This window comes from Halichoerus grypus, chromosome 8 (assembly GCF_964656455.1).
Source record: "Halichoerus grypus chromosome 8, mHalGry1.hap1.1, whole genome shotgun sequence".
Taxonomy (NCBI): domain Eukaryota; kingdom Metazoa; phylum Chordata; class Mammalia; order Carnivora; family Phocidae; genus Halichoerus; species Halichoerus grypus.
The window spans coordinates 85,652,550-85,671,915 of NC_135719.1; the positions used below are offsets into that span (position 1 = coordinate 85,652,550).

Consider the following 19,366-nt stretch of genomic DNA (forward strand, 5'->3'; position numbering starts at 1 on the left):
GGTCCCAAATAAGCTCTGTTTTTATTAACAGACCTAGTATTCCATCAGTTAAAATAGCAACACAAATTATGCTCCAAGAATTGCTTCCAGTCATCATACTCTTGACTGATAGCTAACACCAAAGATCAGCTTGTCAAATCAGATTCCCGTAGATCACAGAACCTACCCAGTATCAAGATTTACTAATAAAGCATACAGGCATTCAAGAGGTCTGGATGAAGCAAGAAGAGGTCTGGGACTTCCTGTGTTGATTCCACATCCTTTTTTTACAACATCAGGAATTCTCTCCTTGGCTCAGAAAAATAATAATAAAAATGTTCTCTCAGAGAGATACCTGAGTGAGGTGCCTGGATGGCTCAGTCAGTTAAGCATTGGACTCTTGATTTTGGCTCAGGTCATGATCTAAGTGTTGTGGGATCAAGCCCTGTATCGAGCCATGCTGGGGGCATGGAGTCTGCTTAGGATTCTCCCTCTGCTTCTCTCTCTGCCCCCACCATTTTTTGCCCCTCCAAAAAGAAAAAAGAAAAAAAGATAGGTACCTGAGATCCCTCAGACAACAGTGAGCATTTAAGTCATTAAATGTCATAAAATGTCACCATTTTATACCTTAGAGAATTGTATGAAAGCCATGTCTCAAAAGTCCATAGATTATTGGTTTTTGTTAATCACAAATAATCCTAAATTTAGGACATTCTGTCCAATCACTGTATAGATAAGGACTCCTATCCTTACAAAATTTATTAGTCTACTTGCCCAGAGGCCTAGCTATCATATTCCTAAGAAGAAACCTAGCCACCTGCCCTCTTTCCTTTTCTCTGGAAACACACACTCACTCAAAACCCCATACCCAGCAACTGGAGAATAAATGAATCATAGGGCACCTTTCAACTTTTTCTGTTAGCAGTTAACCTTGGAGAAACTCATTGACAACTCATCAAGATGGTGAGGATTCACTGGCCCAGTGACTAAGTAGACTTTTTAGGTCACAGGCTCCATGACCACAAAGAGAAAATGTTCCCTCCCTTTTAGAATTCCTACTTACTCTTGAATTTTTTTTATTTTTTATTTTTTTTATTTTTTGGCAGGGGTAGTGTGGGGGGAAGCAAGAGCAAGTGACCATCCACATTCTGTTTTATGAATTTTCTAGTGAATATATCCTATTGACCTTATTACTAAAAGCTAATCCTGTGAATTATGAGCAGCCATGTCGGAATTGAATTCCTAGAATGCAATCTCACTTGTTATATTTAACTCATCTTGTAAAATAAGACAGGTATAAATCAAGATACATGATTTCTGATTTTGTTAAATAAATGAACATTTAGTGATAGTGCACTTCACACATCATACCTCAGTTTGCTAAATGTTCTAATCCTAGAAAAAGCTAGTTTTAGGTAGAGATCAAACTATTTACCATGCTTGAAAGCAACCATTTTAAAACCTGTTCATCTCCAATATGAAGGTTACATTTATTTCCTGATCATTGACACTTGATAATACATTAGTACTGCCTATTGCTATCCATTCTTTTCAACAGAATAAAAATACAAATAAGTTTTATTTAGTTCCTAGTATTTGCCAAGGCTTTGTGTCGGATGCTTTGACTCAATCATTAAATTCAGTTAAATGCTGTTCTCTTTGATGCCAAATAAAGCTGCATTTAGAGGGTATACAAAGTTCATCATGACAAGTCTTTACTGCCGTAACTCTATGATGCACCCTTCCTTAAAATCTCAGTGGCATTCAAAAACCAATAAAAATGATCAAAATTCAATTCCATTGAGTTGCAACCCCTTAAGCAAATGCAAAGAGGAATTTTATTTATTTTTTTATTAACATATAATTATTATTTGCTTCAGGGGTACAGGTCTGTGATTCGTCAGTCTTACACAATTCACAGCGCTCGTCATAGCACATACCCTCCCCAATGTCCATCACCCAGTCACCCCATCCCTCCCACCCCCCTCCACTCCAGCAACCCCTAGTTTGTTTCCTGAGATTAAGAGTCTCTTACAGTTTGTCTCCCTCTCTGGTTTCATCTTGTTTCATTTTTCCCTCCCTTGCCCTATGATCCTCTGCCTTGTTTCTCAAATTCCTCGTATCAGTGAGATCATATGATTCTTGTCTTTCTCTGATTGACTTATTTCGCTTAGCATAATACCATCCAGTTCCACCCATGTCATTGCAAATGGCAAGATTTCAATTTTTTGATGGCTGCGTAATATTCCATTGTATATATATCCCACATCTTCTTTTTTTTTTTTTTTTTTTTTTTTTAAAGATTTTATTTATTTATTTGACAGAGAGAGACACAGCGAGAGAGGGAACACAAGCAGGGGGAGTGGGAGAAGGAGAAGCAGGCTTCCCGCGGAGCAGAGAGCCCGATGCGGGGCTCGATCCCAGGACGCTGGGATCATGACCTGAGCCGAAGGCAGACGCTTAACGACTGAGCCACCCAGGCGCCCCTCCCACATCTTCTTTATCCATTCATCTGTTGATGGACATCTAGGCTCTTTCCATAATTTGGCTATTGTGGATATTGCTGCTATAAACATCGGGGTGCACATGCCCCTTCGGATCACTACATTTGTATCTTTGGGGTAAATACCCAGTAGTGCAATTGCTGGGTCATAGGGTAGCTCTATTTTCAACTTTTTGAGGAACCTCCATACTGTTCTCCAGAGTGGCTACACCAGCTTGCATTCCCACCAACAGTGTAGGAGGGTTCCCACAAAGAGGGATTTTAAATGATACATAACTTCTGAGTTTGTTGACTTTTAAAAAGTTTTATCATCATTTCAATCAGTTGCATATTAAATTCTTCTTATACTTTAATTTCTTATGGTTTGTTATTGGTTTCCCTCCCCATTCCTTCTCACTCATATCATCACCTTCTCTCCATAACCTACTAGGTTTAGAAAAGATAAATATATTTTTTTTTGTTCAGATGAACAAGTCATCTTATCCTATGGGTTTACCACCAATGTGAGACTGAAGATTCCATTAGTAAATATTTACTATCTATTATAGTTTGAACTATTTTAATAGTCAAGAGATTATTTGCATTTGAAAATTTTTATTATTAAGGAAGAATTACCTTTCTAATAGATAATTTGATTCCCAAATTAAATTTTAAAAACAGACACTTGCCTAAACTTCAGCAGAACACTACTCAAATTCCATTCCTAATTTCTTGACAGTGTATTTCTTCCTAGAATTCTGCATTTTAGCCTGATAATTTTTAGATTATTTTTTTCTCTTCTTAGCAAAGATCTACAGGGAAGCTTTCATCAATTTGCATTAACTTATAAATAAAACTGCTCTTCACAACCTAGACATTTTATAATATAGTGCAGACATATAGTAGAAAAATATAGCAGAAACTATGTCTTTGCATTGTTTGATCTGCCAACTCATATCATTATATTTTTTAAAGAGGCAATTTCATGCAACTGATGAATAACTTAACTCTACCTCTGAAACGAATGATACACTATATGTTAATTAATTGAATTTAAGTAAAATAAAATTTAATTAAAAAATTAAAAAATAAAAAGGCAATTAAAGAATTCCATATGAGTCTTTAATGCTCTTTTCAACATCCTTAGTAATTTTTCTTTAAATTATTTGAATGATGTATTAAATATCTCAACCTGAAGTTCAAAGATTAAACACAGTATTAGGTTAATAATGTATCAGTAATTATTCCATACAACTTATGTTACATTGAAATATAGTTTACGATAACAAATAGGGAAATTCATGTGAGATGTTTAAGTTCTTATTTAAGAATTGATCCATAAAATTAAACTCATTTATTGCTGAGATAGTATGGAAAACTGGCCAAGCAACTCAAATTTTAAGAATGCTAAATATTGTACTTATTTTTATTTCTGCCAAAATAATCCCATTTCTACTGAAAGCCCTAACTAGGAATATCCAGTAACAATTATACAAATATTCAAACTTCAAACTGTTTCTCTGAACTTAGGCTTCCTCTAATGACTTTTGGGAGAAGTCTGAGAAAGCAAAGTTCAATAGTTTTTATCAATAGGCAGAAGGTGAATTACAGAACTATAGGGATGATGATAATTTCAGGCAGAAAATTATTGCACAGGTAACCAAAGGTTTTTACTCTTTGTGTGTGACTGAAGATTGATATATGAAATTGTTAGTTATTGGAAACATAGGTTTCTGAGGAGCTTTTAAAATGATAGATCCACTAGGTACCACTTAAAATTCTGATTCATTAAGTCTGGAGTAAGATAACTAAATTTTCTTCCTCAGGTAATCCTGCTTATCCAGCAGGATCCTGAACCACTGCTTTCATTTAAATGCTAACCTATAAGTGCCATGATTTTTAAACACGAATGATAAGTACCACAGGACAACCATTTGGAGGGAATGCTCCTGCCTCGCTCCTGTTTCATACTGTGAAGAGTAATTTTCCAAATCAACCCTACTCCTTTTACTTCCCCAAGAAGAGAGTCTAATCTCCTCGTTAACTGGCATATAGTGATTAGTCCATAGTTCTCTAGTGAACAGAATTCATCTAACAGAAACCCAGAGCATAAAAAGATTTGGTCTTTTTCCTCCTTCTTTTGTAGCAAGACCAGAGGCCACTGCAACCTGGCTGAGTTTTTCTTCTGCAGGCAGATACTTTACTCTTAGAAAATTGTTGCAATGTCTCAAATGGAGAAGAAGAGACAAGATTGTTGCAAGGTCTCAGTGGGAGGAGAGCCCCGGCAAGCCAATTGTGATACTGTGCTGCCTTCTCTAAATTTGTATTTATGATGAAGTGATATCACAAGCATGTGTCTTATTTTTCACCTGGGTTAGAGCACGTAGAAAACAGGGGTGCTGTATACAGAACCTCCTCAAAACTCTAACAAAAATAAATTATGATTGAAGTTGAAATACAAAAGCATGAAGTAATTGAATATATTATTTTAGAAATGTAAAATCCCAGTAGTGTTCAGGGCAGGCAATTTTGTTTCAGTGAATTCCAGTGGAATTTTAGTGAATTTCAGTGGAATGGAAACATACATTTGAATTCTTAGCTTGAAAAAACATCATTAAATATATGCAATAAAAATGTTCTGTGTGAGAACAACAAGAGCCAGTCAGAATATCTAGTTATACCCACTTGTTCCATTTGATCATATATTATCCCTCAAAACTTTTAAAGCATAACATGATATGGATTATACAAATTTTTCCATAAAAGTCTAGATATTCCTTGCATGAGATGTAATGTAAAAACCTGTGAGATCACAATACATATGAGATATCTTATTCTTTATGAATAATTGTGCTTCATATTTGTTATTTTCTGAATTTTTAAAAAGAAATACTTTCAAATACCATTATGAGTAAGTGAAGTTTTGTCTCAGAAAAAATAAACCGTATACACAATCTAGAATTTATTTCTCCCTGTGTAGTAGATATCTGGGTGTTCCATTTTTTGTCAAACTTATTCTAAATACGCTTTTGTTTCTGAATTCCTTAGGTCATCTTGAATTTCTCATTTTCCTCAAGCATTCAATCACAAGTCCTATTGACTGTACCTCTGCAAATGTCTCTCTGAACTAATGCAATAGCTTATCTAATCTTCAAATTTCTCAATATTTCCATATTCTATTCAGTATTTACACAATTACCAGACTAATCTTCCTAAAATGCAAATTTCATCATGTTCCTTTTCCACTCCTCATTTTTAAAACTTTCAACAGTTCCACATTTTTTTTTTTACATAGTAAAATATAAATCTTTTAGAATGGAACTCAAAATACCATTCCACTTAGTTTGTAGTACTTTGTCACTGCTGTGTCACCATTCTGCCTCTCTGGAGTTAGTGCTGTAATTACATAGACACACCAAAAATTCACTGAGTATGCCACTCATGTGAATGTCCCTCTTTTTGTAAAGAGTGCATATCCTTTTTCTATTTGGTAAAGTTGTAACACATCTTTAAAACCCAACACATCTTTAAAACCCCATCTTTAAAACACATCTTTAAAACCCAATGGAGGTATTACCTCCATTGAAAAGCCTTTTCTGAGTCTCCCATGTTATAGACTAATCACATTCTGCTCCTCTGGGATTTGGTTTTTTTGTTTGTTTGTTTAAGTAGGCTCCATGCCCAACATGAAACTTGAACTCACAACCCTGAGATGAAGAGTCACATGCTCTACCAACTGAGCCAGCAGGTGCCCCACTCCGCTGGGATTTTATAGTGTCTTTCATGTTGCCTATGAATTTCCCCTTTAAACAAGAGGCCACGCAGCAAGAACAGAATCTTTTTTTTTTTTGTCCCTACAATAATTAGCACACTGACAGTAACACTGACTAGAATCTTAATCACCGTTTCCCTGAAATTTATTTTCCTAATATATACAAGAAAGACGACCAGCCTTCAGATTACTGTATAGTTTAAATGAAATGTACATGCAAAAAATCTCTATCATAACATGTAGCACATAAGTAACATTCAATAAGTATTAAAGTTGGAATATGTGATATTTCCAGAGTAGCATTCAGTCACAAATTTGCTAGGCATACATTAAAATGGGTGCTATATATATAGGGTAACCTCGACACTAACAAAGATACATTATAATTAAAGTTGGAACACAAATGTAAGTGCAAAATAACTGAATACATTATTTAATAAATGCATATTCTCACAACAAATGTGAGCTAGGTATGATAAAGAATATGCATAGCAAAATGCCTTTATAAAATACTATTTTAATATAATGGATGAAAACAGGAAATTAAATAAATATTTCAGTTGGTTAACTAAAAAAATGCACAAATCCTTGCACAACATGTTGCCCTCCATGTACTGCCTTATTCTTCATTCTTCTCTGCAACAAAATTTATCAAGGAGCTGTCTGTTGTCACCACTTCCTAATGTTCCATTCCTTCCCCAACTCATTCCACCCCTATTCTTTCCACTCGACTAAATCCATAGCTATAAGTTTACTACAATCTCCATGTGGATTGGTTTATTGCCTTCCTCGTCCACCACCCATTCAGCCACGATGTAAGTCCTATGAAACAAGAGCCTTTTTACATCTAGTTTACAACTATTTAATGAATGCCCAAAACTGCCTGTAACGCAGTAAATCAATAAATATTTGTTCAATGAATACAAGCTGAAAAAATGAACTGAACTTTAACAAAAATGTACTTTACTCAAGAATTAAAGAGACTTTTTGTGTAGATCATATATTGAAGTAGTTATTGATAATATATTAACTTTTCTTAGGGGGTCCTCATAGCTCTCAAGGCTTTCCAACATTCTTGGTGATTCTCAACCAGCCTCCAGTTTCTGCAATGATTTTGGACCCTTACACCTGCAGGAACCAATGCTCCACTACTTGCTGAATATGCCTTCCATGACCCCCTGAACAACTCCATGTGCACATGATAAGCCAGTTCGATTCTGCCATCATTTTTTTTAACTTGATTGTGTGTGAGCAACTCAATTAACTCAGATATGTACAAACCCATTATGAATTTAAGAAGAAAATCCCTTTAGAGCGTTATGTTAAGTAGAGTAAGTCAGAAAAAGAAAGACAGACACTGTATGATCTCACTTACATGTGGATTCTAAAAAAGCCAAACTCATAGAAACAGAGTATAATAAAGGTTACCTGGGGCTTAGAGATGGGAGAAATGAGAATAGGTTGGTTAGAGAGTATAATCTTCCAGATATAAGTTCTGGGGACCTAATGCACATTACTGTGACTATAGTGAACAACACTGTATTATGTACTTGAAAGTTGCTAAAAGAGTAGATTTTTAATGTTCTCACCACACACACACACACACACACACACACACACACAGTAATTAGGTGATTAGGTGATGGGATGGGTGTGTCTTCTTGTGGTAATTATTTCATAACATCTGTGTGTATCAAATCATCACATTGGATACCTTAAACTTGTTGTAGGTATGTTGTATGTCTCAATATATTATGTTTCAATAAAGCTGGGGGCGGGGGGAGAAAGAACTATACAAAAAAGGAAGAAAAGGAAGGAGGACAAAGATGATGGAAGTGGGCTCAATCACTACTCAATAATTGTCCAGGGAAAACATTAAACAAATATTAAACACAGGTCTTAGGAGTCCAAGAATACCTCCTATCTTCATGCTGTGAGCTCCTAAAGAAGTTAAGAAAATAAGACGTTTCATTCTTGATGTTTTAATGAGGAATACTTCTATCTGCATGTAACAGAATGCCTGACCAATAGTCCAGAGGTAGAGAGACTCCAATTGGCCTGAAAGTTCAATCACAACACCAAGAGAAGACATATAGATGACAATGACAAATGAAAAAATGCTCAACATCACTCATCATCAGGGAAATACAAATCAAAACCACAATGAGATACCACCTTACATCTGTCAGAATGGCTAAAATCAACAACACAGGAAACAAACAGTTGTTGGCAAGGATACAGGGAAAGGAGAATCCTCCTACACTGTTGGTGGGAATGCAAACTGGTGCAGCCACTCTGGAGAACAGTATGGAGGTTCCTCAAAATGTTAAAAATACAACTACCCTATGACCCAGCAATTGCACTACTAGGTATTTACCCAAAGGATACAAAAATATTGATTCAAAGGGGCACATGCACCCCAATGTTTATAGCAGCATTATCGACAATAGCCAAATTATGGAAAGAGCCCAAATGTCCATTGAATGATGAGTGGATAAAGAAGTGGAATATATATATTACTCAGCCAAAAAGAATGAAAATGTTCCCACTTGCAATAATTGTAGATGGACCTAGAGTATATAATGTAAGTGAAATAAGTCAGTCAGAGAAAGCCAAATACCATATGATCTCACTGTTATGTGGAATTTAAGAAACAAAACAGATGAACATAGGAATGAATATAAAGAACAAAAGAGGGAAAGGGAGAGAGAGAGAAAAGCAAGACAGTAAACAGACTCTTAATTATAGAGAACAAACTGAAGATTGCTGGAGAGGAGGTGGGCAAGTGGAAGGGCTAAATGGATGATGGGCATTAAAGGAGGGCACTTGTGATGAGCACTGGGTGTTATATGTAAGTGATGAATCAGTGAATTCTACTCCTGAAACTAATATTACCCTGTATGTTAACTAATTGGAATTTAACTACAAGCTTGAAACTAGAGAAAAAAAATTAAAAATGTAAAAAAAAAAAAAAAAAAAAAAAAGAGGTTGTATTGCTGTCCTTGGGCTAGTTACCTAAAATTCAAATCAGGGCAGCTGTCCATCCTTTTACATTGAGCAAGTTTTCACAGAAACTACACTCAGAATCCTTCCACTTCATCCCAAACTGGAATACTATCTAATCTTAACTTCAAAGGAGACTGGTCAACTATTTAGATCCTGTCAACTCAAAATTCATATATATCCTTCTCTCCATTACACAGAACACTCCTACCCACTATTCAAAAGAGCCCCAAAGTTCATCCAGCCACTGAATCCAGCTTGCATGCCCAAAAGACAACTAATCTGCCAATAACATCTACAATATACAATGGTTGAGAAGTAACTACAATAAAAAATCCTATTTGGAAAAAAGGAGTGTAAGAAATATATAGCAGAATTCAATCTGTATCACATATCAAAATCAACGTATGTCTGAACTAGCTGATAGGATTAGTGAGACTCCCTGCCCTACAATAGAATAATTTTCTTGATCAGACATACTGGAAGTTTTTACATCTACTCTGTGTAAAAATCTTCCTTTTTCATTATCCTCCAAGGTAACACCTCACGTAAAGGGGATAGGGATATCTTTCCAGCAACCTGCATGGCTACAACAGCTTTTTCCCCAGTCTGTGCAATTTAAGATATATAACATTTGTATTAAGGATTGAAAAATCAGGGGCTGTAGCTGGCCAGGCCTGCAGTTTCCTAAAAAACTCCGATCTCAAAAATATATATGATCTCACTGATAGGAGGAATTTGAGAAACAAGACAGAGGATCATAGGGCAAGGGAGGGAAAAATGAAACAAGATGAAACCAGAGAGGGAGACACTCATAAGAGACTCTTAATCTCAGGAAACAAACTAAGGGTTGCTGGAGCGGAGGGGGGTGGGAGGGATGGGGTGACTGGGTGATGGACATTGGGGAGGGTATGTACTATGTATGGTGAGCACTGTGAATTGTGTAAGACTGATGAATCACAGACCTGTACCCCTGAAACAAATAATATATTATGTGTTAATTATATATATATATATATATATATATATATATATATATATATATATATATATAGCCAACTTGCAGTCCTTACACTTTCGGTCAATTCATTTTACATGCAAACACAGTCAAACTAACTATCTAGGCACAACTTTACACCTAGTAATTTTAACTTTTAAGCACAGACTTCTGTATACTCCCCTCAAACCCACCAGGCAGTCTATCACATAAATTTCATTGGCCAGAATCATATGAGGTCCTGAGCTGTGAGAGATAATAGACAATTGAAATTTTTAGTTTCCTGGGCTATATAGAGAGGAAGGCAGAGAAGAAAAATGGTCGTGAATAGGGTTTGGGTGGGCAAATTTGATGACTGTCTTTTTGGGTTCCAGAAAGAGCCATTCTCCTTTCATTGTCTATTTCAAAAGGAGACACTATACTTCTATCTTTAATGTTAGGTTTCTGGGATTTGGTGAACAACAATACTCACCTGATTTTATAGGGTTTAATAATAACCAATATATTCATTTAGCCTGACTAGTGTTAAGTCTTAAAAGAAAAAGATTACATGAATATCATAAAGGCATTGGGGAGGGTATGTGCTATGGTGAGTGTTGTGAATTGTGTAAGACTGATGAATCACAGACCTGTACCCCTGAAATAAATAATACATGTTAATTTAAAAAATAAAGAAAAATAGATGACATATAAATAGCTAGGTATATAGGCAGATGTATATACATACACTACATGTGTGTATATATAGATATATGTGTGTATATTCATATATATTTGTATACACACATATATGCATACTTACAAGCACATATATTCAGAAATCTGGTTTTGGTAATAGATCAGACAAGTTGAAAAAAAGACTCAAGTTGTATAATAAGTATTACATTATAAACTTTCTTCTATATAACTAGATGAGCTCACCAAAAAAAGTAAAGAATATTACTGGATATTACTAGAGACCAGAAATGAAGACAGAGCTAAAAGTAAAGGCATTAAGTGTATGAGCTGACTCAATGATTATCTTGGGAGCCTTTGTTGGGGAAGGTCAGTATTTCTCAATGAGATGCCAGTGGCATTCAGGGAAGGCCAATTCCTTATTTTGTAGTTCTATGTAATTGGACTTCAGGATGATTAGTATCTCTGGCTCACAACTTCAAATTATCTGCCATAATTATCAATCTCAGTCATTGTGACAATCCCAAGCCTTGACTAGAGTGTGGTACCAAATGTACTTGAGAATCACTAGCCCAAGTAACCTGAGGGGTTTATGTTTTAACACCAAGATGTGGACAGGAGATGAAGTCTTGGGGCAAGTTAAGACACGGATTTAGGACTGAAATTCTCATAAAAGCCAGGATCCTCAAGGGGTGCAACTTTAATGAAAGACTGAGTAAGAAAAGTATCTATACTCTGGTAAAATGGTATGACAATGAAAGTGGTCTGTTTTGGCTATACTCTGATATATTTCCCCTGAGATCTTGAAACCATGTGGTTGAGCATAATAGATCTGGGGTTAAATTTATCAACCATACATGGTCTATGACCCTCCAGGAAAAGAAATTAACACAAATATCAGACTCAATCCATTGAGAAACTTAAGTTATTTGGGGGGAAAAGCAAATGTGGAAATATCAGAGAAGGAGAGACTCCCACCAGTACCCAGTATTCTCACTTGGATCCCCAGTGAAGATAATGACATCTATAATTTCAAAATATACAGCGAAACCATCAACCTTGATTAAGATTCATAAGATATAAATAACATCAATATTAAGCCACTATGAACAAATTATCTGTTATACATGAAATAATTAAATAAATAAGAATTTAAGAAACATTAGGAAAGACCAGAGATTGTGAAAAAGAGGCATATATAGAAAAATACATATATAATCACTGAAATGCAATATTCAATACATGAAACACATAGTAAATTAGACAGCTAAGGATAAAATTCATAAACTAAATAAAGATGGGAGGAAATTATTCTAAATGCACACAGCTATATAAAAAAGGAAGTACTAAGAAAGGGAGAGTAAGGGGCATGAAGAATAGATAAATGTGATCCAACATTTGTCTAATGTGAATTCCAAAGGAGAAAATCAATAATAGAGAATAGAGAATAAGTAGGTAGAGATTAAGGATTAATAATGAATCTTAAGTAGGATACACAGAATAAATCCATGGCTAGATAAACAGTAAAACTTAGAATACAACCCACAAAGAGAATATCTTTAGGGAACTGAAGTCAAACACTGTATCTTTAAAAATAAAATACACACACACATACAAAGCTTCTCACAAGCAAAAGCAGAGGCCATAGGACAATAAAATAATATTAGGAAAGTAATGACAGAAAATGATTATTGACCCAAATTTTATGTGCAAGTAAACAATAATTCAATAGAGAGAGCAAATGAAGGACATATTTAGACAACCAAAGGCAGTAAGAATTCGTCACTAAAAACACTAGCTAGAAAAATTACCAAAGGATAAACTTCAGTAAGGGGATTTCAACTGAGAAGGAAAAACAACAAAAGCAATTTTGAGCAAATAAATAGGTGAGTTGATCTAACTAAAAATCAGTTGTAAAAAATAATAATAAATATCTTGAACAATTTGAAAACAAACTGGAAACCATATACTGGAAAGCAGTAACAAATCAGAGTGAAGAAGTGAGAGGAGATGGGAAATAAAAAATTCTGGAGTCTTTCTAACATTTGAGAGACAAGAATATCAATATGTATTCACTCAACTTTAAGTTAAAATTACAGATAACATTTTTTTAAGTACCAATCAAATACATGTACTCCAGACTAGCAAAGAGGAAAAGGTGAGCGAAGAAGAAAACTTGATCAATTCATTGAAAAAAAAAAAGGTGGGGGGGGGGGACAAAAACACAAAGAAAGCAAAGAATAAAAGAAAAATCAAAATGTATCTACAATCACAATAAATACAAATGGAATAAACTCACCTCTTAAAGAACTCATTTCCAGATTCAATTATTATTTACAAAAGTTATCCCTAGGTGCACTTGTGATGAGCACTGGGTGATGTATGGAAGTGTTGAATCAGTACTTTGTTAAACCTGAAACTAATATTATACTGTATGTTAACTAACTTGAATTGAAATAAAAACTTTAGAAAAAGCTATCCCTAAAGCCTAATGACATAGAAAAACATTTATGAGGGGAATATATGATATATAAGAGGCAAACAGTTAAGTAGAAGAAAATAGTGACGGGGCGCCTGGGTGGCTCAGTCGTTAAGCGTCTGCCTTCGGCTCAGGTCATGATCCCAGGGTCCTGGGATCGAGCCCCGCATCGGGCTCCCTGCTCGGCGGGAAGCCTGCTTCCTACTCCCCCTGCTGTGTTCCCTCTCTCGCTGTGTCTCTCTCTGTCAAATAAATAAATAAAATCTTTAAAAAAAAAAAAAAAAAAAAGAAGAAAATAGTGACAAGTACGTTCACAGATGATAATGCAGACGTAGGGTACAAAAAGCACTATTAGGCTTTCAAAGTGGTAATATTAAAAGACATAATTTACTAGGAAGATTTAACAATCCTGTTTGGATGTAATACATTGTACAGCCCACCAAACACAATTTGCAAAGATAAAATCCAGGTGAATCAATACTTAAAAACTTACATTTCTGAAAGAAACTAGAATCACTTTATAGAATGTTATCTCAAGAAAATAAAAGATCTCAAAAAAACAGAAGCAGCAAAAAAAAAGGTATAAAAGTTTGATACATTTGATTTTAATAAATTCAAAACTTCAATACAACAAAATTATAAATTAATTATGACAAATGATAGATTTAAGAGAACGTATACACTTGGCAAATGATTAACAATGAAATATATTAAGCATCAATATAACCCAATTGGCAAGACGGCAAGAAGTAAAATCAGTAAGATGGTGGAAAAAGAGGTCCCAGCAGTAGACTTTCCAAAGAAATCAAATTCAACAACTATCCACAGATGAAAATACCTTTGTAAGAACTCTGGAGTAAATTTGAGAAGTTCCAACATGCTGATAGAATAGAAAATTCAAAAAGAGCCACATTGAAAAGGGTGAAGTTTCACTTTACCCCCAACAAGCCTTCCCCAAGCCAGCACAACACAATGCTGAGAGAGACTCTCTTGGCCAGTGATCTCTCCTGCAGGGGAGAGAGTGAAGTAGGCATCCAATTCCCTCGGTCTTTCAAGGCATTACCTGAGGAGTCCATTTATGTCTCACCATTCAACAAAGAGACAGCAACACTAAAAAAGAATCAAACAAATTCTGGAATTGAAGCAAATGGGATGATATAGTCAAAGTGCTAAAAGAAAAAAAAAAAAAACTGCCAACCAAGAATACAAACTATACTTAGTAAAAATTGTCTTTTAAAAATGAAGAACTAGACTTTCCCAGAAAAACAAAACTGAAGGAGTTTGTAACCACTGCTTTACAAGAAGTGCTAAAGAAATTTCTTCAAGTTGAAACAAAAGGATCATAAAGAGCAATACAATAGGATATGGAAATATAAATCTCACTATTAAAGGTAAATATATAAATACAGAATAAAATACTATGTAAAGATGACACACTGAGCACTTTTAATCCTAGTATAAGAGTTAGAAGACTACAGTACTGTTAATAACTGTAACTATAAAATGTGCTAATGGACATATAAAGATGTTATTGATGTCACAATATACAAATTGTATTATGAAGGGAGAAACAAAGATATAGAGTCCTTGTTTGTAATTGAAGTTATTATCAGCTTAAACTAGATTGTTAAAACTCTCTTATCTTTTTTGTAAGCCTTGGGGTAACCACAAAGAAAATACCTAAAGAAGATACACAAAAGAAAACTAGGAAGGAATCAAAGAATACCAATATATATTTAAAAAGTCACCGGGGCGCCTGGGGGGCTCAGTCATTAAGCGTCTGCCTTCGGCTCAGGTCATGATCCCAGGGTCCTGAGATCGAGCCCCGCATTGGGCTCCCTGCTGGGCGGGAAGCCTGCTTCTCCCTCTCCCACTCCCCCTGCTTGTGTTCCCTCTCTCGCTTTCTCTGTCTCTGTCAAATAAATAAATAAAATCTTTAAAAAAATAAATAAATAAAAATAAAAAGTCACCAAATCACAAAAAAACAGCAAGAGAAGAAGCAACAGAAGAACCACAAAACAGATAGAAAATGATTAACAAAGTGGAAATAATAAGTTCTTACCTACCCATAATTACTTTAAATGTAGGTGATTTAAACTCCACAATAAAAAAACAGTTGGCTGAATGGCTATAACAATAAGATCCATCTATATGCTGTCTACAGGACAGTCACTTTATTTTTTTATTTTTTTTTTTATTTTTTATTTTTTTTAAAGATTTTATTTTTATTTATTTGAGAGAGAGAGAATGAGAGAGAGCGAGTACATGAGAAGGGGGAGGGTCAGAGGGAGAAGCAGACTCCCTGCCGAGCAGGGAGCCCGATGTGGGACTCGATCCCGGGACTCCAGGATCATGACCTGAGCCGAAGGCAGTCGCTTAACCAACTGAGCCACCCAGGCGCCCAGTCACTTTATTTTTTTAAAATATTTTATTTATTTATTTGAGAGAGAGAGTGCACGTGAGAGCGCACAAGGTGGGGGGAGGGGCAAAGAAGAGGGGGAAGCAGACTCCCCATTGAACAGGCTCAATCCCAGGACCTGGAGATCATGACCAGAGCCAAAGGCAGACACTTAACCACCTGAGCCACCCAGGCACCCCAGGAGAGTCACTTTAGATTTAAAAACAGCCATAGCCTATAGGAAACAAGCTGAGGGCTGCTGAAGGGGAGGTGGGTGGAGAGATGGAGTAACTGGATGATGGGCATTAAGGAGGGCATGTGATGTAATGAGCACTGCGTGTTATATGCAATTGATGAATAACTGAACTTTACATCAGAAACTAATGATACACTATGTTAATTAATTGAATTTAATTAAAATAAGGTTAAAAAAAAAAAAGAACAGCCATAGCCTGAAAATGAAGAGATAGAAAAAGATACTGTACGAAAATGATAAGCAAAAGGAAGCAGGAGTGGCCATACTTCTATCAGACAAAATAGAGTTGAAGTAAAAAATGTCCCAAGAGAGAAAGAAGGTCGTTATATAATTATAAAAGAGTCAATTCAACAGGAAGATATAACAATTATTAATACATATGCACCCAACATCAGATTAAGTTAATATATAAGATAGGTATATAAAGCAACACTGACAGATCTGAAGGGAGAAATACACAGCAATACAATACATATGGGAGATTTCATTACCTCACTTTCAATAGTGCATACAACATCCACACAGAAGATCAATCAGGAAACACCAGACTTGACCAACACTATAGAACAAATGGATATGAGGCTTACACAGAACATTGTACCCCAGAGCCTCAAAATACACATTCTTCTATAGCACATACAGAAAATTCTATAGGAGACATCACATTAGGTCACAAAAGAAGTCTTAATAAATTTTAAAAGACAAATCATCTCAAGTATTTTTCCAACCGAACTGGAATGAAATTAAAAATCAGTAATATTTTAAAAATTAAAATTTCACATATATATAGAAATTAAATATACTCTAGTTTTTTATTTTTAAATTTTAAACAACATACTCTTGATCAAACATAAAGTAGAATCAAAAGAGAAATTAAAAAATATCTCAAGACAAAAATGGAAACATAACATACTTTCTTGGTTACAGCAAAAGTATTATTGAGTGATGTTAATAGCAATAAATACCTTGATTAAAAAAGAAGAAAGATTTCAAATACAAACCTAACTTTACACCTCAAAGAAGTAAAGAACTAAGCCCAAACAGATCAGAGGAAATGATAAATTTTAGAGCAGAAATAAATCAAACAGAAAATAGAAAAAACAGAAAAATAACTAGGAGTTTTTTTAAAATATCGACAAAATTGACAAAACTTTAGCTAGACTAAGAAAAAGAAGACTCAAAATCAGAAACTAACTAGGAAACATTACAATTGATGTCACAGAATTTTTTTAAAAGAGGCTATTATGAACAATTATACACCAACAAATTGGACAACATAGAAGAAATGGATAAATTCTAAGAAATATACAACCTACCAAGACTGAATTGTAAAAAAAAAAACCAAAAATCTGAACAGACCTATAACTCATAAGAAGAGTGAATCAGTAAACAAAACCTCCCAAAAAAGAAAATACCAGGACCAGAAGGTTCAAGGTGAATTCTAACAAATTTTAAATAATTAACACCAATCCTTCTCAAACTCTTGCAAAAATTAAAGAGAAGCAAAAACTTCCAAAATAATTATAGGGCCAGAACTGATTACCCTCATATAAAATCCAGATAAGGACACTACAAGAAAAAGAAAACTAGGGGTCACTATTCCTGATAAATATGGATGCAAAAATCCTCAACAAGATATTAGCCAACTGAATTCACCTGCACATTAAAAGAATCACACATTATGATCAAGTGAGATGTAACCTGGGGACACATATGAAAATTAAGCAATATAATCCACCACATTAACAGAATGGAAGATAAAAATCACATGATCACCTCAACAGGTCCAGAAAAAACAATTGAAAAAAGTAAATACCCATGATAAAAAATGCTCAACAAACAAGAAATAGAAGGAAATTACTTAATAATAAAGGTCATATATACTGTGCCCACAGGGGATATGTACTCACCAATGAAAACCTGAAAGTGTCTTTCTCCTCTAAGATCAGGAACAAGGATGCCCTCTCTCACAACTTCTATTCAACATAGTACCAGAAGTCCTAGACAGAAAAAAATTAAGCAAGAAAAGATATAAATCATCCAAATCCAAATCTCTGTTTGCAGATGATAAGCTGTCACATTATATAGAAAACCTAAAAGATTCCACCAAGCAAAATAAAAATGTCAGAACTAATCAATGAAAGTGGCAGTACACAAAATCATCATACTGCATGGAGCACTGGGTGTTATACGCAAACAATGAATCATGGAACACTACATCAAAAACTAATGGTGTAATGTATGGTGATTAACATAACATAATAAAATAAAAAAATTAAAAAAATCAGTTGCAACAAAAAAGCAATCTGGAAATTAAGGAAATAATCCTATTTACAATAGTATCATGAAGAATAAAACACTTAGGAATAAACTTAACCAAGGAGGTGAAATGCTTCTATGCATGAAACTATAAATCATCCATCAAAGAAATTTAAGAAGATACAAAAAAATGAGAAAGATGTCCCATGTTCACAATTGAAAGACTTAATATTGTTACAATGCCCACACTACCCAAAGTGACCTCTATCAAAATTCCAATGTTATTTTTCACAGAAATAGAAAAAACAATCCTAAAATTTATATGGAACCTTGAAGGACCTTGAATAGCCAAAACAATCTTGAGAAAGAAGAACAAAGCTGGAGAGCTCACACTTCCTGATTTCAAAACACATTACAAAGCTACAGTAACCAAAACAGTGATACTAATCTAACAATAGACATATAGACCAATAAAACAGAATAGAGAACCCAGAAATAAACCTCCACATACATGGTCAAATGAATTTCAGCAATGGTGCCAAGACTATGTATGGACAAGGATGGTTTTTTCAAAAAACGGTGCTGATAAAACTTCATATTCACTTGCAAAAAAATTAAATTGAACCTTTACCCTTTACCACACACAAAAATCAACTCAAATGAAATAAAGCCTTAAATGTTAAGACCTGAAACTATAAAACTCCTAGAAGAAAACAGGAGAAAAGCTTCTTCAGAGTGACTCTGGCAATGATTTCTTGGGTATGATGCCAAAAGCACAAGGAACAAAAGCAAAAACAGACAAATGAGATTATGTTAATCTAAAAATCTTTTGCACAGCAAAGAGTATAATAAAATGAAAGGCAACCTATGGAATGAGAGAAAATACTTGCAAACCATATATACGATAGAGTTAGCATCCAAAGCATAGAAGGAACTCCTATAATTTCATAGAAAAAATAATAATCCAATTTTTTAAAATGGCAAAGGGTCTGAATGATAGTTCTCCAAAGAAGTTAAATAAAATACCAACAGGTATTTGTAAAGGTGCTCAGTATCATTAAGCTTG

General features: G+C 34.6%; 1 long non-coding RNA gene across 2 annotated transcripts in view; it reads right to left on the bottom strand.

Moving 5' to 3' along the window:
• LOC118530254 (uncharacterized) overlaps window positions 1–19,366 on the bottom strand; it is a 575,684-nt gene that overhangs the window by 162,618 nt on the left and 393,700 nt on the right. For both annotated transcript variants that reach the window (XR_013440647.1, XR_013440646.1), the window contains exons 5-6: window positions 17,952–18,041; window positions 13,204–13,321 (exon numbers count right to left, since the gene is read on the bottom strand). This is a non-coding gene — a long non-coding RNA (uncharacterized LOC118530254). The remainder of the gene's footprint in view (window positions 1–13,203; window positions 13,322–17,951; window positions 18,042–19,366) is intronic.